The sequence below is a fragment of the Schistocerca serialis genome, chromosome 1, assembly GCF_023864345.2.
Source record: "Schistocerca serialis cubense isolate TAMUIC-IGC-003099 chromosome 1, iqSchSeri2.2, whole genome shotgun sequence".
Lineage (NCBI taxonomy): Eukaryota > Metazoa > Arthropoda > Insecta > Orthoptera > Acrididae > Schistocerca > Schistocerca serialis.
In genome coordinates this window covers 487,343,837-487,349,313 of record NC_064638.1, presented here as the reverse complement: position 1 = coordinate 487,349,313, position 5,477 = coordinate 487,343,837, and the positions used below count along the sequence as shown (strand labels likewise).

Below are 5,477 nucleotides of genomic sequence, written 5' to 3'. Positions count from 1 at the left end.
GGAAGAGTAGAGGGCCAGTTACACGGAGCCAGCCTGTGGGTGCCGTGGACGGGGAGCCGCTCTCTATCTATCATCTCAACAGAGAGCGGAAGATGCGCGAACGATTGGCCTTTGATGCGTGGGTCACTCGGGATGGAACAAAGACTTCCGACAGGGTGACGATTGAGAATGAAATCCACGCACATTTTGAGTCTCTCTTTCAAGATGTTGATGTCGACCCCGCTGCGCTGCGTCGTCTTCCTCATGTTTTACGTCGCACAGACCGCGTCCATATCAATGAGGCTTTTACGTCCGACGACTTGCATGAAGCTGTCAAGCGAAGTCCTAGGGGGAAATCCCCCGGAATGGACGGCATTCCCGCTGAATTTTATTTGCAGTTTTTTAACCTTTTACGCGATACTTTAACTGCTATCGCCAATGAAGTTCTTAATGGCGCTCCTCTACCACCGGAATTTGCTGTGGGATGCATACCGCTCATTCTGAAATCGAATGCGACGCCGAATATACACACTGTTCGACCGATCACTCTGTTGAACGCGGATTATAAGATCATGGCGAGGTGCGTCTCGCACAGACTGCGGCAAGTCATGCCGCGCGTTATCAGTGAACATCAGACGTGTGCTGTGCGTGACAGGAATATTTTTGATGCCGTTCTGGCCTATAGGGACTGTATCGGTTTTGTACGCGGCAACGGGATTCGGTCGGCAGCGATTATGTTGGTCGATTTCCGGAATGCGTTTGACAGGGTTGGCCATGCCTATTTACGGCGTGTGATGGTTGCCATGGGGTTTGGCCGTAAGTTTACCCACATGGTTCAGGGTTTTTTACGCAATGCCACGTCGAGTGTCATCGTCAATGGGTCCCTCAGTCCACCTATACGTCTTACTCGCTCGGTTAGACAGGGTTGCCCATTATCTATGACACTTTACGCTTTGGCGCTCGACCCGCTGCTGCGGTATATCTGCCAGGAGTGTCCGAGGATCCAGCTCGGGGACGATCGTCTTACTTGCCGGGCTTATGCCGACGATCTTGGGGTGTTCTTGGGTCGGCCGGCCGATGTCGATACCCTGTACTCTGTTCTCCGGCAATTTGAGAAGGCGACGGGGGCAATTGTGAATGTTCACAAGACCGTTTTGCTCCCCCCTACTCCTCGGATGAGCCATGTGCGTCGTAATTGGTTCAGTGTTGTCCAGCAGCTCAAAGTCCTGGGTGTCATGTTGTCTGATAATCCTCAGCGCATGGAGGCTCTCAATTGGCGCCCCACCTTACACAAAATTAGGGTGGTCGTAAAAATTCATGCGGCCCGGCATTTGCCGCTTTACGGTAAGGTGCAGCTTATAAATACTACCATCTTAGCTAAAGCGTGGTATTTAGCACAAGTTCAGGGGAGGCCGTGTCGGCGACATTATCCTGCTCTGCGGGGATCACCGGCCAGGAACAAGTGGGAGTACCGCATCCCACACGCTGACTGGCAAACAGTTTGGAAAAACATCGCCACACCCGTCCTTCCTACACACGTTTTTTGCATGTCGCCTTGGCTCATGCTTTTGCTCATTTACCGATGTCGACTTAATTACATTTACACTTTCCTGCTTAAAACTGTGACGTGATAGTGAGAGAATTCGTCTTGCGATGAACGTATATTCAGTACCAGATACGAAAAATGTAACGTAAACGGGAGACATTTCTCCCTTGAGACTTGCCTCGTTATGCGAGGACTTTTTTTGTTTCACCTTATTTAATTTTTTCATTGTGTCCCACTCGGCCATGTACTGGTTTGGGATCGTGATGCCGAGGAGAGGCGTTGCATGAAAGTGTTCCCTTATTTTTTATGTGGACATTTCTTTGTGTTTCATCGATTTTACTTCAGTTAGGATTGCTGGTGTGTTTCTCCTTATTGAATTGCATTATTTTCCTTTTCTTTCTCGTTTCTTCGGAGTGATCACCGCTCCAATTTTCTCCACGGTGTACGTCCGTGTTTAATAATTTCTCCATTGCTGGATGGCGTTTTGCTTTGTGTGCTGACTGGTCTTTTCTTTGACTCCTTCCAGAAGGTTATATATATTTTTTCTTTATGTTTTCCCACTTCACGAAGCCTTCATACGATTACCCTGAATCTGTGAAGATGCATACATTTCTGTTTTCCCTTCACACAAGGTATGCCTGAGAGGAAGGAGGCTTACTTTGCAACCTTCTTTGGTCAACGTTCGTTTTCGTTTCAGTTACATCTGGCACCAGCACTAACTATCGCAGAGAAGCTCGCCGACGAAGGCGTTATTTGGAGAGTGAAAGGACGGGCTATAAGGGGATATGGGAGGCCCAAAAAATAAAAAATAAAAAAAAGAAAGAAAAACGTTGCCAATTTTTACGTCTCATTTTTGTGCCGCTGCTGTGTGTTCAAAAAAAAAAAAAAAAAAGGTTGCCAATTTTTACGTTTCATTTTTGTGCCGCTGCGGTGTGTTCTCGTGGGGTAGGACGCAGCTCTTGTGACGCGCGTGTTGTGTAGGTAGCGTGGTCGAGCGGTCTAAGGCGCTGGTTTCAGGCACCAGTCTCTTCGGAGGCGTGGGTTCGATTCCCACAGCTGCCAAACGTGTAATGTTTCCTGTGTCGAAGACGGCTGCACTTCTTGCCTGCAAAGAAAACAGCTTCTGCTTCGTGAATTGCCGTAGAACAGTGCGTGGTGCAACGACAGGATTTGTAGGCGCCTTTTGCTCTCATCATTGCTGGCGTTCGTCTCCACGAAATGCGTCGGAAGCACGTCGTTCTATAACGTGAGAGAGTGGATTTTTTACAGTTGTCGTCAGTTAACCGTGCGTGGTTGCTGCGTTCGCTGGAAGAGCACTGCTGTCGTTATCCCGTGTGGTCTAGTGGCTCAGTCTGGCTTTAGCTGTCGCAGCGGTCGCACGCTCCTCAAGTTTGCTCCGTGAACGTTCAGTGTTTACGCCAGTGTTTTCGAGTGTCCTGCTTTTTTATTGACGTTTTGCACGTGAATTAAGCGTTATCAATTGAGCATTTTGTCTTCGTCGTGTCATCTTTCTACGTAGTGCTGTTGGGATTTCGGCGTTGTCCGAGATTTCTTCGCTGCAGAACACCATGGCAAACTCCGTGAGAAAAAACACCGTGATTTTCACCTTCGGCAAGCACACCCGTCGAGTACAGCCCCCTGCACTTGAAATACACGACTGGATTACCGAGGTAATTGGCCTTCATTCTGAATCTGTTCATACCATGCAGCTAGACTCTGATGAATACTGCATTTTTGTAAAGTTTAACGATTCCGTGAGTGTAGACCGTTTTCTGGCAAAATTTGGTTATGAAACGGAATTTATACACCGCGATGGTACTAAAAGTACTGTAAAACTCCGGAATTCCGAGTCTGTAATTAGGAATGTTAGGGTTTTGAATATTCCCATAGAAGTAGACAACTCGAAAATAAAAGATGTCCTTTCAAAATATGGGGTTGTCAGGCAAATAGTCAACGAAAGGTGGGCTTCGCATTTCAAGCTGCAGTGATTTAACGGCATTCGCTCCGTGGAGATGGAAGTGAAGGCAAACATTCCCTCCCACATCTTTGTTGACGGGTGCAAGGCGCATGTTATGTACTCAGGGCAAACCCCTACATGTCATGTATGTAACGAGTCTGGTCACCTCCGTCAGGACTGCCCTCGCCGTGTGTTTGTGCTAACAAATAACCTTACGCAACGCCGGAAATTAACACTCAACGATTTGTTGCCAGCCAGTAATACAACAGAGCCGGCGGCTGTCGTGGATCCTGTTACTACCTCTGAAAATGTTGTACTTAATGTTAATGACTTTCCGTCTTTAAAACCTGCATTAACTGCTGAAATTCCGTCCCGTGACAGCGAGATTCCCACTAAAAAGCGTCCTCTAGAGGACACTGAAAAAAATGTTGATGAGGACTCTTCCTGTGAAACACCCGTTGCCAGGAGGCCGAAGCCAAGTCCTGAAGATCTGTTGGAAGTGGAAAAAGGAGATGGAATGCAGGTCGTTGTGGCTCCCACTTCCGCACAAGGACTTATACCGCCACGAACAAATAGTGACGCAGCCGGTAGTGACCTTTCACGGAAATGTGACCCTGAGCCTGAGGTCACGACTGAAATAACCGCATCAAGTGCACAGCCCATACAGTGCGGACAGTACGAGGAAGTACCAAGTAAACAACCTGCTGACTCCGAAGCGCAACGCCGCGCCGAAGGAGGAAATAAACAAGCATCACCGCCTCGCCAGCAAGACAGCACAACAGACACCACGCCGGAACCAAATATTGACGACTCGCAAGCCACGGCCGTTGCCCCATTAAACCACCGCCGGCGGCAGCGACCGACACCGGGTCTTGCTGTCACGCGTCATCAAGCGAAAGCCACACCAGAGAAGAAAGACATCAAGAAAAAGAATATTAAACATGAAGTCATCAGGGCCAACACCGACGAGGAGAAAGAGAATGGCCACAGTGACTTATAGCAATGCATTGTCGGGATTTCAGGATACTTTTCTTCTCAAGCTCTTTGTTTAAAAGCAGTGCAAATTTTTCTAGGAATTTAGTACATGTAATGGGCACACAGCTTGTAAAGATAGTGCCTTGTGGGTAAGCACGTTGATGCTATAATCATACCGATCCTCATCCCAAATAGCTTCTTATGGTATGTCTGTGATGCAAGCTTATAGCATTACTACTATTAACATTAATAAAATAGTCGCCCTTGAAATTGGCAGCACTAAAAGAATTCTTGTACCAGTCCGGGACAGATATCGCGTTGCTACAAGAAGTTGCGACGACGGAATTTCGGATCCCAGGCTTTTTTGAAATTGTTAATGTTTCTACGGAAGCCAATATCGGTACAGCCATTCTTATAAGGGAAGGCATTCCGGTGACTGAAATCGAACGACTAGAATCAGGAAGAGCCATAGGCATAAAAATATTCGATGTGACCGTGCTTAACCTTTACGCCCCATCAGGAAATTCCCACAAATTGGATCGTGCGAAGTTTTTTCAAGATGAACTGATTTATTTATTGAGGAAAAATCCGTGTTCTCTTATACTAGGTGGAGATTTTAACTGTGTTTTAAACCTGAAAGATCAACAACCCAACTTCAACTACTCGCCACAGTTAAAAAAGTTAGTAAGTGATCTACACCTCAAGGATGTGTGGGAACTTCAGCACCCGACGTCAGTCGGGTTCACGTATATAACCAGCCACTCCCGCAGCAGACTAGATAGAATTTACGTGTCACCAAATTTGAAAAATTATTTATTAAACGTTGAAACTATTCCCGTGTATTTTAGCAATCACAGTACACTTCTAACTTGCTTTAATTTAAGTGTACAGCCAACCCGATGATTCAGAGGCCAATGGAATTTAAATATCTCTGTTTTAACTGACGAAGAACTGGAACAGGAAATATGAGTAGCGTGGACTATGTGCCTCCGCACAGTAGACAAGCACCCAACAGTCATT

General features: G+C 46.9%; 1 non-coding gene across 1 annotated transcript; it reads left to right on the top strand.

The window, feature by feature from the left end:
- Positions 1 to 2,505: 2,505 nt before the first annotated feature.
- Trnal-cag (transfer RNA leucine (anticodon CAG)) lies at positions 2,506 to 2,587 on the top strand. The gene has a single exon. It is a non-coding gene; the product is annotated as a tRNA-Leu (tRNA).
- Positions 2,588 to 5,477: the final 2,890 nt, after the last annotated feature.